The sequence below is a fragment of the Hyperolius riggenbachi genome, chromosome 12 (genome assembly GCF_040937935.1).
Source record: "Hyperolius riggenbachi isolate aHypRig1 chromosome 12, aHypRig1.pri, whole genome shotgun sequence".
In the NCBI taxonomy this organism is placed as follows: Eukaryota; Metazoa; Chordata; class Amphibia; order Anura; family Hyperoliidae; genus Hyperolius; species Hyperolius riggenbachi.
In genome coordinates this window covers 179,856,247-179,874,241 of record NC_090657.1, presented here as the reverse complement: position 1 = coordinate 179,874,241, position 17,995 = coordinate 179,856,247, and the positions used below count along the sequence as shown (strand labels likewise).

The 17,995-nt window shown below is 45.4% G+C and overlaps 1 protein-coding gene across 6 annotated transcripts in view; it reads right to left on the bottom strand.

Annotated features, from left to right (window-relative positions):
* Positions 1-17,995, bottom strand: part of CSNK2A1 (casein kinase 2 alpha 1) — a 242,837-nt gene that overhangs the window by 81,612 nt on the left and 143,230 nt on the right. For 2 of the 6 annotated variants that reach the window (XM_068262804.1, XM_068262810.1), the window contains exon 1: positions 845-954. The exons of 2 other annotated variants lie outside the window; for them this stretch is intronic. The gene's annotated coding sequence lies outside the window, so the exon portion shown is untranslated. Of the gene's footprint in view, positions 1-844; positions 955-1,161; positions 1,185-17,995 lie in introns of those variants that run through there. 2 more of the 6 variants (XM_068262809.1, XM_068262807.1) reach the window with 2 other exon arrangements.

Genomic DNA, 17,995 nt, shown 5'->3' with positions numbered 1-17,995 from the left:
AGTACATCACTATTTTTCCCAATGATTGGCGCATGCGCACCACAATCTAAATAGGCTGTTGCATTGCTATTGATTCCAACATAAATGCCTGCCACACTGTACCGCTTGGCAACACAATGCAGAGTCTGCGTTACCGGAACCTCTTCCGCTGCATCGTGGGTAGTGTGGCCAGTGTCATAGAGAAGAATGGCCACTACCGTGCGAAGCGTATCGTGACACTTTGTGAGAAAGGGGCCTAAATCATTTTGTCTTCAAACCCAATCACCGTCGTGCCAAGGTCTGGTTCTGCCCCCTGCAAAATTTCAAACGTAGCACTCACCTCAGACCTATTGACAGAGATAGGTGCTACAAAAACATAATAGGATGCGAATAAGGTACCAGGACCTAGATTTGCATCCAGGCCCACAGCCACCCCCCTATAAATTATACTATGTGCATGGTGTTTTTACCACCAGCATAGGCAGCACAATATAATACTACATTATGTATAGAATATATTCTACATTACCACACAGACAGCAGCTCTCTCATTCCCATCAGCTATACATGGGGGATAGAATATTAACTAGACAACACAAATGACAGATAGAATTCCAGAAAGATATTACACGTTATAATTGAATATTAAAGAATAACCCTCAGCCCCTGAGAGGCCCCACTGCCCCCCAGTGATCAGCATCCTCTGCCGGCTGAAGCACAGCGGCCACCACACCCGGATCACCCGCTCCAGTTCCTGGGATACCCCGCCCCCTACACCCGGCGGGCTCTCAAGTCTCCGCCCCTCGCCGGGCACCTCAGCCGCCGGGAAGGGTAGGAGCCGTAGCCCGGCTAGAATGAGCCGCACCTGCTGTTCCCGCTCCCCGCGGCCGCCGCTCCCGCCGGGATCACACAGACAATATGGCGGAGACACACGGCCGCCAGCCGCAGGGACCACAGCGAGGCTGACCGGAAGCGGAAATAGCTCTCAGCTCGCTGCGGCGGCCTAGCGGGACTCTATTCCGGCCGCCATCTTGCGGCTGTCACGCGTGCGACTCCCTGCTGATTGAGTAACCCGCGTCTGTCTCGGCTCGGGAGCCTCGCTAAGAACCTGCGGCCGGCGGGGAGGGATCGTCCTGGGGTCGAAGGAACGATAGACCGCCGGACCCGCTCCGCGTCCCTCACCTGACTAAGCAAAAATGCAATGCCAGCCCCAAGATGGCGCCCCGAAGAGCCCGTAAAAGTCCCTGCGCATGCGCGGCGCCTTTGCAGAGCTGCAAGGCATCATGGGACATGTAGTTGAACCAAGCATGGCAATCTATTCCTCTGTCAAATGTGACGAAAAACTGTTGAGCTCAATTAATTAAATGAAAAAGAGCAGAGCCTTCCTGAGAAGAGGATATTCTATGAGATGGGAATGTGTGACTGAGAGCAATATGTAGTCTGGGGATCAGTCAATACCCCCAACAGCCTTTTTAGGCCTCTTTCACACTTACCACGTCACACAAATACGCCACATCCCGTCACAGAAGTGGTGACAGTGTTATGTGACTATCACATTGATCACGGTGCGGCAGGTGTCATTCTGATGACAAAAGAGTACATCTATGTTGTGCGCGTTTCAGCCGACAGCGAGGCAGTGGCGTAACTATAAACCATTGGGCCCTCCCAATGTGAACGCCTTTCCCTTGCTTACCCCTGGTGACGCTCACAGCCTGGGGCTCACAGCCCATCTTGCAAGAGTCCTAAAATATGTGACCATTATAATCTTCACACACATAACAAGTATTCACACACATAACAAGTAAAGCCACAAAAACACCAGATCTGAAGGATGGAGCCAGGCCCGGATTTTCATCACATCCCTGCCTATAGGCTGCTGTGATGAAAATCCGTCCTGGCACCTTAGACTTCACCCTCCTGAACCTACACACCCCAACCAAACTGCACCACATCTGTGTTGGCTGTCCCAGCTGTCACTTTTCCCTTACTTCCCTTCCCCATTATAGGTTGCAATCTGTGTCCCTTGTAGAGATGTGAAGTTCGGATCTTTTCTAGCCGCACCAAACATTATAAATTACTATAGAAGTGCACACTTGGCAAGGGTCTTGGACTGGAAGATAGAATCTTCCCCCATTGGATCTGGTAAAGCTTGGTCTAGCTTAGAAAAGGACGAATGTAACTTAGATTTAATTTTCTCGTGGATTCCAGGAAACATCTATAAAGTTTACTCCACTACGGATCATCCTTTGATTAAACCAACAGTAAAAACTCTTTTTTGGTTCATCTCAAAATGGCACAAAGACACAGGCCCATCCCCACTTACCACTTTAAGGGAGAATCCAGATTTCATGCCTGGCTTGGTTAGGTCCTGGTTTTCCAGAAACACGATAAGCCCCGATACGCGCATTATCAATCTCTGGGGAAACCCTGCATTGGGGATACCTGGCCTATTAAACAATCGTAGGCAAAAGGAGACTTGGGGTATAATGCAAGCGAGAAGTTTTATACATAAATTAAAATTCAAGTTTGTCAGATTAAGGAACGACCCAAATATTTTTGAAAAACATATTCTCCTTAATAAAAAAAATGGACAAAGCGTTATCCAAACTTAATAGACTTATTTGCCAAGGAGAAAGTCAAAATTTTACTCCACACTATTGTACAAAATGGGAAAGAGACCTCGGCCTTTCGCTTAAAAGTAAATGGCTCACGATTTGGCATAAACATTGAATGATCCCGGATATTGATCTCCAGCTTACCCAGTACAAGACCATTGCTAGATGGTACATTACCCCGGAACGAATACAAAAATTTTCCAAACAAAGAGAATTGTGCTGGAGGTGTGGGCAGGAGGACGGGTCCGAATTGCACATGTGGTGGGCATGTCCCATATCAAAGACCTTTTGGGATAGTATAATATGCTTTTGTAAAAACCTGCTAGAAGGGGGCTTTAAACTTTCTCCAAGTGAAGCTATTTTTGGCATATCTGAAGCAGGCGATAGTAAAGAAAGTGCTCTAATTAAAGAGCTAGGAACAAAAGTCGCAAAAAGAATGATAGTAGAAAAATGGAAAGACTCGACTCCCCCCCCATCTCGATGACTGGTTGAGCAGAATGGATCTGTTGTGTGGCAGTGAAATCAACGGTGACACAGCAGATCACACACCTGACTTAGATTGTACTCAGTGGGTCAGGTCCTATAGGGATACCTGGCTGTCAATTACAAAAAATTATATGGATAAGCAATAAGTATACATATAATAAGATGGGTTAGGGGCTACACTGTATAACACGAGTGGGGGTAAGGGCCGGTTCACACTTGCGGTTCCCTGCCAAACAGACCGGATGACCTGACCGGATCCGGACCGGAACCGTACGGTTCTGATCCGGATCCGATCAGGTTGCATCAGGTGTTCATCAGGATGCGATCCGGATCCGTTTGGCAAAAGATAGTAGAAACCGAATAAAAATGTTGGGGTCTGGGAGGTCAGCAGAAGGTGGACCTGTGGAATCAGGCCCTCCGCTGTTTAGCACTCACCTCCACCTCCGACATACTGCCAACATCTCCAGCACGTTTAAAGTCACTGCTGCTCCACTCCAAAATGCTTGCCCATGTGTCCCCATCCAAAATCGCCGCTACAATACGCATAGGAAGTGGGGTAGAACATCCGGATTTTTAGCCAGTGTGTTGTGCGCTCTCCGGTTCTCATTGGTTTGTATTGGCCGGATGGTGCAGTCCGGCTCCGCTCCGGATACGGCTGCCGGAGGAGCCGGACTAAAAAATAGCGCATGTTGGGTCTTATGCAGGAGTCCGGATCCGGTCCGGACGAAACGGACGCATGTGAACGGACGCATAGGCTTTCATTGCTATGCCGTGCGTCCGTTCCGTCCGTTCTGCATGCGGTCCGGCTCCGGCACGGCGATTCCGGACGGCGACCGCTAATGTGAACCGGGCCTAAGAGTGGAAAAGTGGGGTGGTCAGGTGGGTTGAGTCAGGTTAATATGGATGGGTTATGGGTTAAGGAAGGGTATGCTTGGTTGAATGTAAGAGTTTCTGAATGTATATTCATACTCGGTTGCAAGAACAACAGGTTATTACACCTCCCTTTCATTTGAAGATATAGGGGATACAGGATATGGTAAGACATGATTAATTCTGAAATGGGGAGGGTTGCGTAAGGGAAGGGAGGGGTTTATGGTTTTTGAAGCACGCATAGACATAGAAAAAAAAAAAAAAAGAAGTTCGGATCTTTTCAATGATCCGGATGATTCGAATCGGATCATTGAAAAGATCCGGATCTTTGATCCGAATCTCGGATCATTTTACTACGGAAGCATTTCGGGGGGTGAAATGACTAGCATGACAGGAGAAGGGGAGGGGGGGTGGACACACAGAGAAGGGGAGAAGATGGACAGAGGGCAGGGAGTGGACAGAGAAGGGAGGAGGGACGAGCAGAGAGCAGAAATGTTTGCACACAATACCCACATGCTGCAATCATGTGCTTTACATATATTTCACCTATATGTTCATCTGTATACTCTGAATGCAAACGTCGCACAGTGAAAGAAAGCATTCCCAGAAGATAAGTGCAGCTGTTTAGAGCGAGTGCAGGAGGATCATATTGCGCTGCAATCACAGTGCCTGCAAAGTTACTGAGCTGTGCTGAGCTGAGCCAAAAGCTTCCCATGTGTTCACTGTGCACAACTGCGGAACAGACAGCCTATAATGAGCAGCACATTATAGCCAGTATGTGTGCTCTACACATATCTGGCAGTGGCACCCATGTCCCTTCTCTCTCATCTACCTGTCCCTGGCTCCCCTTTAACAGAGCGATCCATCTCTGCTCTGCTTCCAGGACCCCGCTGCCCGCTGAGAGGGGGGCGCGCCGCTCCTGGCCCCGCCCCTTTTGCAATCCGAATCACTCATTTTGAAGATTCGGATGATTCGACTCACAAAATAGATTCGGATCAAAGATCAGAATCGTTCATGATCCGGACAACACTAGTCCCTTGGTATTAGGTAGCTAGAGGAACCTCATACTGAAGGGAGATCTTGTCAGTGGAATGTGGAAAGCAGGGTGATTAACCTTTCATTTACACTCTCATTAGGACTCTGCAGAGGAAAGGAGGGAGGGAGGCAATTGGGGAGGGAAGTGAGCCGCCTTTCCATCATCAGGTGCCTGTAGGCACATCAGGTTTAAAAGATTAAAGCTGTGCATATAACTCAGACCTCAAACCACATTGATACTTCAACAGAAGAGTGTAAGGTGGTATAAAAGGTTCATTTATTGATATTCAAAAAAGGTTAATTGGTACAAAAAATTGGAGTGTCAATCCAACCAGAAAACAAGCCCTACAAAACATTTAAAACTTTAAAAATAGTGATGACCCCACGTCAATTGTTGTCACACACCAATAATTTCTATCAGCTGCTGAATTATCTATTGTGCTTATATTCCCTCAGTCCATGAAGAATAAACTGAATTGATTGTAAGCAGCCAACATATCAAAGTTCTTAAAGACAAAAGGTTCCCAATCGCAGACTCCCAAAACAATTGTATATCCAGCTATGTCAGAAAGGACTGGCTTGAAAACAAAGTCCCAATTGCAGACTTCCAAGCCTTAGTGAGTGGTTATTAAGGCTGTAAGGGCCCTTTTCCACTAGAGCGATTGTAATTGCTGAATCGCAAAATCGCAAATCGCTAGTGATTTTTAAATCGCTAGGGTTGCTACTTTATCATAGAAATCACGAGAAGTATTTTTCACTATAGTGATTCGATTTGGAAATCCCAAATCGCAATCACTTGCTGGAGTGATTTTTACAATGATAATGCAATGCAAATGAAAATCGCAAATCACAATCGCATAACAGAATTAATGAAAAATCACAATCACAATCGCTGGTGTTTGTGATTTGTGATTGCTAGTGGAAAAGGGCCCTAATAGCAGGCAGGATGAATAGAAGCGTTTCAGCTATAGCGTATAGATGAAGCATGTCAAGCTGAATAGCCGACAAAGTTCCTCATATCTACCTGCATTAATCTTTACCATTGCTCACATAATTGTCTAATGATTTGACTAGCTGGAGTTAAAGAACCAGAGCGCTGTATGATATCCAGGCCTTGTGATTAAGTTGTAGGCTCGCATCAGTGCAGAGGTATCTTGTAGGCTGTAGTATGCCGTTCGGACGCCAAAGCGCCTCCACGTCGACAACTGTGCAGCCTGTCAAGTGGTAGTGTGACGTCGGGGGTCTCCTATATCCGCCCACCGACCGGTTTCGCGCAAGCGCTTCATCAGGGTGTCCTCCATGGCTTTTATTACGTGAGCGAGTAAGACCGCCTCAAAAAGGGCAGGCACAATTCAAGCAACCAATTAGCCGCATAATAGCGGGCACAGGCCGGAGAAGCAAAAAACACTTGGGAAACCTATCAGAGCACCGCAACCTCGCCAATTGGCTATCACCGTACAACTAGCAGAGACAGTAAAAACCTGTGCCAGTAAATCAGGACCAAGCAGGCAAAGAGAGCATATTCTGAGTGAGCTAGAAGCAGAAGATGAAAATGTTTACAAGAAACATTGCAGACCAAAGTCAACATTATGACCTAAAGGTGCCAAAGTTTTTAACTTAAAAATCCAACTACATTCTTTCTGTTTTAGGACTTTATCAAAATCTCCCCTACGTGAGGAGATATTTAGTTTGTAAATTCCCTTTACTTTAGAACCCACCAGATCCCCATTATGGTAATCTTTGTAATGTTGCGCTAAGGGGGTAGTGTACTCAACATCCTTAGCATTTCTAATATGCTCACCTATCCTAGCCCTCAAAGGGCATGTGGTTTTACCAATATAGTGCATATTACATGGACAGGTGAGCATATAGACAACCCCCTCTGTTGCACAATTTATGAAGGATTCTATCTGGTAGGTATTTCTGCCAAGGGAATCAACAAAGTTTTTTGTTCTATTTACCAGGGGGCAAGCCTGACAGTTCCCGCATCTAAACATCCCCACTGGGATAGATCTCTGCAGCCATGGTTTAGAGGAGGTCCTTTTAAATTCGCTTTGGGCCAACATATTTTTAAGAGACAATGCTCTCTTGGCTGTTAGGTGTGGGTAATCCCCCACATGAGACCTTATTTCTGGGGAAGTTGTCAAAACCGACCAATGTCGCATCAGTATCTGTTTTAGATTTCCCCAATGTTCTCCATAAGGTGTGGGAATCCTCAGGAAGTTGCCCCCTGGTTTTTTATCATTAGTAGTGGATTGTTTTCTCTTTTTGGGGCCAAGTAGCTCTGCTCAGTTGAGTGACCAGGCTCTCTTCAATGCTCTTTTTGGAACCTTATGAGAGTATCCCCGCTCCCTAAAGTGGGAATACATCTCTCTAGCTTCTTGATGGAAAAGTTCATCTGAGCTTCAATTGCGCCTCAATTGTTGGAACTCTCATATGGGGATAGCTCTGATCTGGTGCTGGGGATGGCAGATAGCAGCATGAAGAACAGTATTACCTGCCCTGGGTTTTCTATAACTTGAGGAAATTAATTTCCCATCCACCAAACTTAACTCAAGATCCAAAAAACACAAACGAGTATCACTCACCACATGGGTGAGTAAGATATTTAACTCTTTATTATTCAGATCCTGAATAAAAAGGCGGAGTTCCTCGGCAGAACCAGTCCACAACATCAGAATATCATCTATACCACGTATCCATAGGGGGGCTTGTCTCTGCCAAGATGGATGTTTATATACAAACCCACGTTCCCAGAAACCTAGGTGTAGGTTTGCATATGCTGGAGCATACGCCGCTCCCATGGATGTTCCCCGTATCTGCTGATAGAAGAATCCATTGAAGACAAAACAATTGAAGCCCAGAATGAACTCAAGTAGTGCCACTATGAACTCATTGTGACATCTGAAGTCTGGAAACACATCCCGCAAGAAGAAACGGGTTGCCCCGACCCCCTTCTCATGAGGGATTGACGTGTACAATGTTTCCATGTTGATCCCCACAAGGAGGGAGCCGGGGGGAACCCCAACCTCATCGATAACCATGAGGACCTCTGTAGTATCTCTTACATGGGAGGAAAGTTGTTGCACAATATCCTTAAAGGAGTACTATCGATTGAAACGACTTTTTTTTTAATACTGTATATTAGTGTACACATTACCACTAGTGCTAGGGGCACTTTATTTATTCACCCAGGTCTCTCTCTCACTATCCCTGCTTAAAAATTCATTTCTCACACAGCTCATAGTAGTTTGGGTCACCCTGAGCTGCTTGGTTACTCTGCCACACAGCTCACAAATATATTTCACTGTGTCACTCACAGCATGCAGGAGACATGAGGAGAAATAGGCTGATCTGAGGTGGTAACAGGTAACTAAATGAGCTGTAATATTGCTGGAATATAACTAGCTATAAACAATAGTCTGTGTTTACACTCAGTCTGGCTGCTGCTTGAGGTGATTTACTCCAGGCTGCATCCACTTTACAAGCTGCTGAGAGGGGCAGACCACTGTTTACAATTAGCATTATTAGTATCTTTATCAGTCAAGAGAAGCAAAGATAATAAACACACATTGCTAGAATCTTTAACCCCTTACCACCATATCAATAAGATTCTTTCAGCAAGGTGATAATTAAACTATAAACTGAGGAGTTGATAGCAACTCCCCTGTGCAGACATGGGCTTAGCCCTCTGGGAGCCCTCAGCATATAGATACATTTGTATCAAACACTGACGGCCAAATATGACGGAGGATTTTACAGCTGAGAGGAACAGCTGTGTGAGGAATCAAATTGCTCCTAGTACTTGTCCTAATGTGTGCTACAACATACAGCATTTAAAAATAAATGCATACATCGATAGTATTCCTTTAAGTTTTTGATCTACAAATTTACCAACTCTCTCAAGGGGACCATCTAGTTCCGAGATGATGGGGCAACCAGGGGGACTGACTGGATCCTTGTGGATTTTTGGTAATATATAAATGGTTGGAATGGTGTAATTATCAACCTTCAAATACTCCAACTCATCTTTAGTCAGTACCCCCTGAAAGGATTTTGTTGTAGTTTCCTATATGTCTCAGGATCCGAGAGCTGTCTTTATCTCAATAAAGATCACTTTCTCTCAGAAGGACTACATTACCCCCCTTGTCGCTTGGCTTAATCACAAGCTGAGGGGCATCTCGTAGTTCTTTTAATGCCTACAGTGCCTTATGGGTAAATCCAGCCCTGGATGGAGCCCTTTATCAGAGAGAGGGAAGTAATAGTTGGGGCCCCTTTAAAGATCTGGGCCCCCATGCGGTCGCAGGGGCTGCTCACCTGTAGTTAAAGTGATCTTGAGCTGAAGCTTATTCCACCACTCAAAGAAAACAGAAAGCCAGGATGGTGGAATTAGTACAGTGGTTAGGTTGATAGCCACAGGGCATAATTAGGGTGCACATATATGCACAATGATAGTAGTGCTCATTTGTTTGTGTATATCCTGAGCTGAAGCTTGGGATTAAAACCAGAGCCATACCTTAAAAGAGGGAAGCCTCAAGATCATTTGGTTGTGATTAGTAGTGATTACGTTATTGGTGAAAGAACGGGCGGAGCGCTGAAAGGTGAAAATTGCTCTGGTCAATTAACATAGTAAACATAGTAGCGGCCACCCTAGCACTACCACACAGCTATTGTAAACATTGGCTGTTGCTTAGTTATGCACGCTACGCTGCTACAAGCGCGCATAGCATGCCTAGCAGACCAATTAAGTTGCGCTAGTTTATTAGCACTCGAAAGTGGAAATAACTCGGTTTGATGAATCAACCCCATAGTGTAAAACGGCCCATTTTCACTAGGAAAAGCTGTCTGAGGCTCCATGCACACTGCAAATCCGTTTTGCGATTCCGTTTCCGATTGGCAATTCCGATTTTCCCTGAATGCAATCAACAGAAAAACAGAGGAAAAAACGAAGCATGCAGTAACGATTAAAAATCGGAATCCAATGTAAAAAACGATTAAAAATCGGAATCACATGCAGCCGCGGCTGTGGCTACGCATGAGGCGGCTGCACGTGATTTAAACAGGAAGTAGGAGGGCAAGAGGATGGACACTCGGCGTGTAGCGGCAGAGGGGGCGGCGGCGGCTTTCCGTGAGTGGCAGCGCCGAGCGGATCGCGACAGGAGCGGAGGACCTGGCGGCGGAGGTGGCATCCGAGAACTGCGCCTAAGGAGGTGAAGAGGATCGCGGCTGAAGCGAGGGGAAGAGGAGCATGACGGCAAGATGGGTAAGCGCTTCCCTGCGCACTCTGCAACATTTTTTTGGTGCATTTGGCATATAAGACGCACCCAATTTTCCCCCGTTTTGTGGAAGAAAAAGTGCGTCTTATATGCCGAAAAATACGGTACATTGTTCTGCCGCGCTGTAGCGGCGAATCAGCTTTGCTCTTACTGCTTAACTTAAAGAGACACTGAAGCGAAAAAAAATGTATATTATGATTTGTATGTGTAGTACAGCTGAGAAATAAAACTTTAGGAGCAGAAACATAAGTCTTATATTGTTTCCTGTACAGGAAGAAGTTAAGTAACTCCAGTTGTTATCTATGCAAAAGAGCTATTGAGCTCCACCACTTTCAAAGTCACACCGCAGAGAGCTCTGTTTTCTGAAGCTTGTTATTTTGACTGTCAGTCACTGTAATTTCTTTTTCTTCTGCAGAGGACAGGTCAATAGTTCACTGGCCTGCTCTGTAAAATCATTTAGAATGCTGAGTAGTGGGGGCGGAGCCAGCCGCTATGGTGTGAGGACGTGTCTGCTGGGAGCTCTTCCGCCGGCCTAGCTTATGAAGCCAAAAAGCGGGTATTAAACATACCAGAAGGCGGCCAAAATACGATGTCCAGAAGGACCAAGAAGACCTCAGATAAGTCTCGCTGAAAAGAGCCATTCAACAGCCGGTGACCAAATATATGAAGCGGAACGAAGCCACCCAAACTCCCGCTAAGATGGCCGCCGCACCCTCCACTCCAGAGGCAACATCGACACCAGTAGAGGATGCGGGGAAAGAGATGGCCAGATCATTAAATGAAATCCGGGATTACCTGCACAGCCTCCCGACGAAGGAGGATCTCGCGGACCTAGCTGAGCACATCACTTCAGCCACGAGAGCCGATCTTCAGGGACTGCAAAGCCAGGTAACAGACCACGAGGAGAGGCTGGCAGCTCAAGAAGCAGAGACTGTGGCGCTAAGAGCGGACCTTACACTTCTGAAAACGCAGCAAACACAACAAATTGCTATAAATGCCGCATTGAGATCCGGACTAGAGGATCAACAAAACAGAAGCAGGAGATGTAATATTAGGGTGAGAGGACTACCGGAGGACATCCCGCCACAACAACTGGGCCCAACTCTAACTACTATTTTTAACAGGATACTACATCAGCCTGAAGAGAAGGCCCTAAAATTTGATAGGGTACATAGAGCTCTACGCCCGAAACCCGCCGCACACGACCCACCGAGGGACGTGATTTGTAGATTGCACTACTTCTCCACAAAAGAGGCAATTATGCAAGCGGCAAGGAAACTAGAGAAGATAGAATACGAGGAACACCGCATAATGCTGTTTCAAGACTTGGCGCCCACTACTCTGGCGCAACGGAGAGCTCTGCAGCCACTGCTGAAAATGCTACAGGAGAAAGAAATACCATATAGTTGGGGTTTCCCTTTCCAGTTACACATCACTAAAGGAGAGAAAACCTTCACTTTAAAACAGCTGTCTGAGCTACCTTCTTTGTTTGAGACTCTGGAGCTGCCCGCAGTTGAAGTTCCAGAATGGCTTCCAGACAACATTTTCTTGGGCCTTCCACAACGTGCAAAGCGCCAAAGATCCAATGGCCGCCAACAACGACAATAAGGTACTGTCCTCTATATTTTTACATATAATCCGGAATAGACTGTCAGCGGTGATGGACACGGAAATACTCCATATGGAGAAAGTAACTGCAGGATGCCTGTGACGTTCCCATATGTGAGCCTATTCTGCCCCTCCTGTATGGTGTGTGGACACTAGAAAGGGGAGCCCTATGCGGCCCCTAGTTACTCTGCGGGAACGCGCCTAGACACCTTTGTGGTACCGACGCTTTACGGACTTTGCTCACCTACATAAGTGCGGAAATACCATGTTATTACTATGGCATACCAGGCGACAACACCTGAATACAGAAAGCAGAGACACCTGTGTATGTAACAGCAAGAGCTGGACCCCATTCCCCAACCAGCTTATTGAGGTTTTATGTACTTGTTGCACGTAACTTTAGATAAGCGTTATTATAAATGTGACAACTGAGTAGGCCGCAAATGTGATAACACTTTACATTTACTGGGTAGTGATAGTGCAGCTGCCCGCCAAGAAACACAAACAATATAGTGATTACTATTGCAGATGGGCAGAGGGGGAAAAGACATGGGAGCGGGAAGGGAGGGGGAGGTATAGGCACTGCATGTGGTCAAAGAGAGTATGAGTGGGCCCCTCTATATGGCAGCTACCAGCTCGGTCGTCCTTAATGGAGGACAGAGAACAGGGGGGAGGGATTCTGGGACGCTCAGACAACACTAAAGAGAGAATAGGGAATAAGATCCTGTTATAGTAAGGAAGGGAGTGGATATAGCTCCTATTCAAATACCATCATACCAGTGATATTGCTATTATTGCTGACAGCTATTATATTATATATGGATACATACCCGCTTTGAACTAATTGAAAATATATGGATATTGAGAGCTGGGCCGGAGGGGGAGCGTGCTCGGCTCTGCAGAAGCAGACACTCATGAGACTGGTGACTGCTACGTCCCCACATAGGGAACTTACCCTGATGAGACTTCTGCTTCGGGTGATGCTCATTGGAATAGTTGATATCTTCAATCTGAAGACTCTGAGTGTAGACCCAGGGGTCAATTTTAGTTTGCAAAGTAATAGGTTTGAATTGCTTGGGGTTAAGGTTACAATAAAGGATGCGGTCTCTCGCCCCACCAGCCCTCTATGCTCTGTATCATGGCTTCCATGAAGGTACTCTCAATCAACTCCAAAGGTTTAAATATTCCCGAAAAGCGAAGAATAGTATTAAAAGATATGTGGACTCGAAGAGCGCAGGTTGTTCTCCTCCAGGAGACACACTTCAAAAATGGGAAGGCTCCCAAGCTTACTGATAATCATTTTCCCCTTTGTTACACTAGCAACTCACCTGATAGCAAAACCAAAGGTGTGGCGATTCTTATTAGCAGGGACTTACCCTTCACTGCATTGCAGACCCTATGTGATCCAAATGGCAGATATATTATGGTCAAATGCTTAATTAAGGAGTTAAAGTACACCATCTGCTCCATTTATGCACCCAACATAGACCAGGAGAAATTTATACTTAAAGTATTGCAGGAGCTCGATAATTTCGCTGAAGGAAGTGTTATCCTGGGAGGAGACATCAACATGCCTTTGAGTCCTAATGTAGATACCTCCACAGGGAGATCCACTATTTCCTATTCTAAATTAAACAAAGTCAGGAAGGCTCTACATGATAGACAGCTAGTTGATAGCTGGAGGGCGACACACCCCAATGACAGAGACTACTCCTTTTTTTCCGCAGTCCACAACACGTACTCGCGGATAGATTGTATTTTTCTTTCTCACAACCTCCTCTCGGAACACCTACAATCTGATATTGGAGTGATCTCCTATTCAGATCATGCCCCCATTTGGGTCACAATGAACTGCGCGACGAAAAAAGATAAACAATTTACGTGGCGCCTTAATGTCTTACTAATTCAGGATCAACTGATTTGTGAGAAAGTGAAGAACCTATTGAGTGAGTACTTTGACATAAATGACAAGGAGGATGTGTCGCCCTCCACCTTATGGGAAGCACACAAATGTGTGCTTAGAGGGGCCTTAATTAAGATCAGCACAAAACGGAAAAGGGAAAAAACTGAATTGTTGGCAAAACTCCTGGAGGAGGTACAGCAGCTGGAATATTTACACAAAAGAAGTCCATCTCAAGAAGTACTACTTCCCTTACTAGAAGCTAGGAAAAAGCTTAATTCATTGCTACAAGATAATGCGAAATTAGTTGCCCGCGGATGTCAACATACATTTTTTATGTTTGGCAACAAGCCAGGTAAATTATTGGCAAGGGCACTAAAACAACAGCAAAGAAAAACATATATAGAGCAAGTGGTTGATTCCAAGGGAAAAAAAACATATAAGATCTGAATCTATCGCCCAGAGTTTCAGAGAGTTCTACTCTAAACTTTATGACCTTAAACACAAAACAGGGGAAATAAGACAAGGCAATATTGTGCAAGCCATAACGGATTACCTGGATTCGGCGAATATGCCCAAATTGACCGAGAATATGACAGCAGATCTAGAGGCCCCTTTTACAGAAGCGGAAATAAATAAAGTCATAGTAGATATTAAATCTGGGAAGGCACCGGGACCAGACGGATATCCCATTGAATACTATAAAAAGTTTAGGGGAATACTTGCCCCCTATCTCAGTAGATTATTTAACGCGTTAGCAGACCCCGACAAGGATGTGACTTTACCCTTACAAACACTGGAATCACATGTCACTGTAATCCACAAACCAGGCAAAGATCCGGCAGCATGCGGCAGCTATCGCCCAATCTCCCTCCTGAACCTGGATCTAAAGATCTTCGCTAAGACCATAGCAAACCGCTTGGCTGAACACATGGGCCACTTGGTCAATTGGGACCAGGTGGGCTTCGTCCCACATAGAGAGGCTAGGGATAATACCCTGAGGGCAATTGGCCTGCTCCAATTCACTTGGTCGGGGGAAACTCCTTGTATGCTACTATCTACAGACGCAGAGAAAGCCTTTGACCGGGTGAATTGGCAGTGGATCAGAGCGGTGTTGCGGAACATTAACATAGGAAACAGACTATTGGCATGTATAGATGCGCTATACTCTAGACCAACAGCTCGCATCAAAGTAAACGGGATTCTTTAGGGCCCTCTAGAAATAAAAAATGGCACCCGCCAGGGATGCCCACTGTCCCCCCTAATATTTGCCTTGGCGATGGAGCCATTTCTCTGTCAGATTAGGGCGGATGAAAATATCAGAGGTATCCCAGTGGGTAAAACGGATTATAAAATTGCAGCTTATGCAGATGACTTGCTTTTCTTCTTAACCAGCCCATTAACGTCTCTGCCCAATTTGATGTCTGCATTCAGCAGATTTGGGGCATTATCATACTTTAAAATAAACGTGGCGTGGCGCCTTAATGTTTCACTAATTCAGGATCAACTGATTTGTGAGAAAGTGAAGAACCTATTGAGTGAGTACTTTGACATAAATGACAAGGAGGATGTGTCGCCCTCCACCTTATGGGAAGCACACAAATGTGTGCTTAGAGGGGCCTTAATTAAGATCAGCACAAAACGGAAAAGGGAAAAAACTGAATTGTTGGCAAAACTCCTGGAGGAGGTACAGCAGCTGGAATATTTACACAAAAGAAGTCCATCTCAAGAAGTACTACTTCCCTTACTAGAAGCTAGGAAAAAGCTTAATTCATTGCTACAAGATAATGCGAAATTAGTTGCCCGCGGATGTCAACATACATTTTTTATGTTTGGCAACAAGCCAGGTAAATTATTGGCAAGGGCACTAAAACAACAGCAAAGAAAAACATATATAGAGCAAGTGGTTGATTCCAAGGGAAAAAAAACATATAAGATCTGAATCTATCGCCCAGAGTTTCAGAGAGTTCTACTCTAAACTTTATGACCTTAAACACAAAACAGGGGAAATAAGACAAGGCAATATTGTGCAAGCCATAACGGATTACCTGGATTCGGCGAATATGCCCAAATTGACCGAGAATATGACAGCAGATCTAGAGGCCCCTTTTACAGAAGCGGAAATAAATAAAGTCATAGTAGATATTAAATCTGGGAAGGCACCGGGACCAGACGGATATCCCATTGAATACTATAAAAAGTTTAGGGGGATACTTGCCCCCTATCTCAGTAGATTATTTAACGCGTTAGCAGACCCCGACAAGGATGTGACTTTACCCTTACAAACACTGGAATCACATGTCACTGTAATCCACAAACCAGGCAAAGATCCGGCAGCATGCGGCAGCTATCGCCCAATCTCCCTCCTGAACCTGGATCTAAAGATCTTCGCTAAGACCATAGCAAACCGCTTGGCTGAACACATGGGCCACTTGGTCAATTGGGACCAGGTGGGCTTCGTCCCACATAGAGAGGCTAGGGATAATACCCTGAGGGCAATTGGCCTGCTCCAATTCACTTGGTCGGGGGAAACTCCTTGTATGCTACTATCTACAGACGCAGAGAAAGCCTTTGACCGGGTGAATTGGCAGTGGATCAGAGCGGTGTTGCGGAACATTAACATAGGAAACAGACTATTGGCATGTATAGATGCGCTATACTCTAGACCAACAGCTCGCATCAAAGTAAACGGGATTCTTTAGGGCCCTCTAGAAATAAAAAATGGCACCCGCCAGGGATGCCCACTGTCCCCCCTAATATTTGCCTTGGCGATGGAGCCATTTCTCTGTCAGATTAGGGCGGATGAAAATATCAGAGGTATCCCAGTGGGTAAAACGGATTATAAAATTGCAGCTTATGCAGATGACTTGCTTTTCTTCTTAACCAGCCCATTAACGTCTCTGCCCAATTTGATGTCTGCATTCAGCAGATTTGGGGCATTATCATACTTTAAAATAAACGTGGCGTGGCGCCTTAATGTTTCACTAATTCAGGATCAACTGATTTGTGAGAAAGTGAAGAACCTATTGAGTGAGTACTTTGACATAAATGACAAGGAGGATGTGTCGCCCTCCACCTTATGGGAAGCACACAAATGTGTGCTTAGAGGGGCCTTAATTAAGATCAGCACAAAACGGAAAAGGGAAAAAACTGAATTGTTGGCAAAACTCCTGGAGGAGGTACAGCAGCTGGAATATTTACACAAAAGAAGTCCATCTCAAGAAGTACTACTTCCCTTACTAGAAGCTAGGAAAAAGCTTAATTCATTGCTACAAGATAATGCGAAATTAGTTGCCCGCAGATGTCAACATACATTTTTTATGTTTGGCAACAAGCCAGGTAAATTATTGGCAAGGGCACTAAAACAACAGCAAAGAAAAACATATATAGAGCAAGTGGTTGATTCCAAGGGAAAAAAACATATAAGATCTGAATCTATCGCCCAGAGTTTCAGAGAGTTCTACTCTAAACTTTATGACCTTAAACACAAAACAGGGGAAATAAGACAAGGCAATATTGTGCAAGCCATAACGGATTACCTGGATTCGGCGAATATGCCCAAATTGACCGAGAATATGGCAGCAGATCTAGAGGCCCCTTTTACAGAAGCGGAAATAAATAAAGTCATAGTAGATATTAAATCTGGGAAGGCACCGGGACCAGACGGATATCCCATTGAATACTATAAAAAGTTTAGGGGGATACTTGCCCCCTATCTCAGTAGATTATTTAACGCGTTAGCAGACCCCGACAAGGATGTGACTTTACCCTTACAAACACTGGAATCACATGTCACTGTAATCCACAAACCAGGCAAAGATCCGGCAGCATGCGGCAGCTATCGCCCAATCTCCCTCCTGAACCTGGATCTAAAGATCTTCGCTAAGACCATAGCAAACCGCTTGACTGAACACATGGGCCACTTGGTCAATTGGGACCAGGTGGGCTTCGTCCCACATAGAGAGGCTAGGGATAATACCCTGAGGGCAATTGGCCTGCTCCAATTCACCCGGTCGGGGGAAACTCCTTGTATGCTACTATCTACAGACGCAGAGAAAGCCTTTGACCGGGTGAATTGGCAGGTGATCAGAGCGGTGTTGCGGAACATTAACATAGGAAACAGACTATTGGCATGTATAGATGCGCTATACTCTAGACCAACAGCTCGCATCAAAGTAAACGGGATTCTTTCGGGCCCTCTAGAAATAAAAAATGGCACCCGCCAG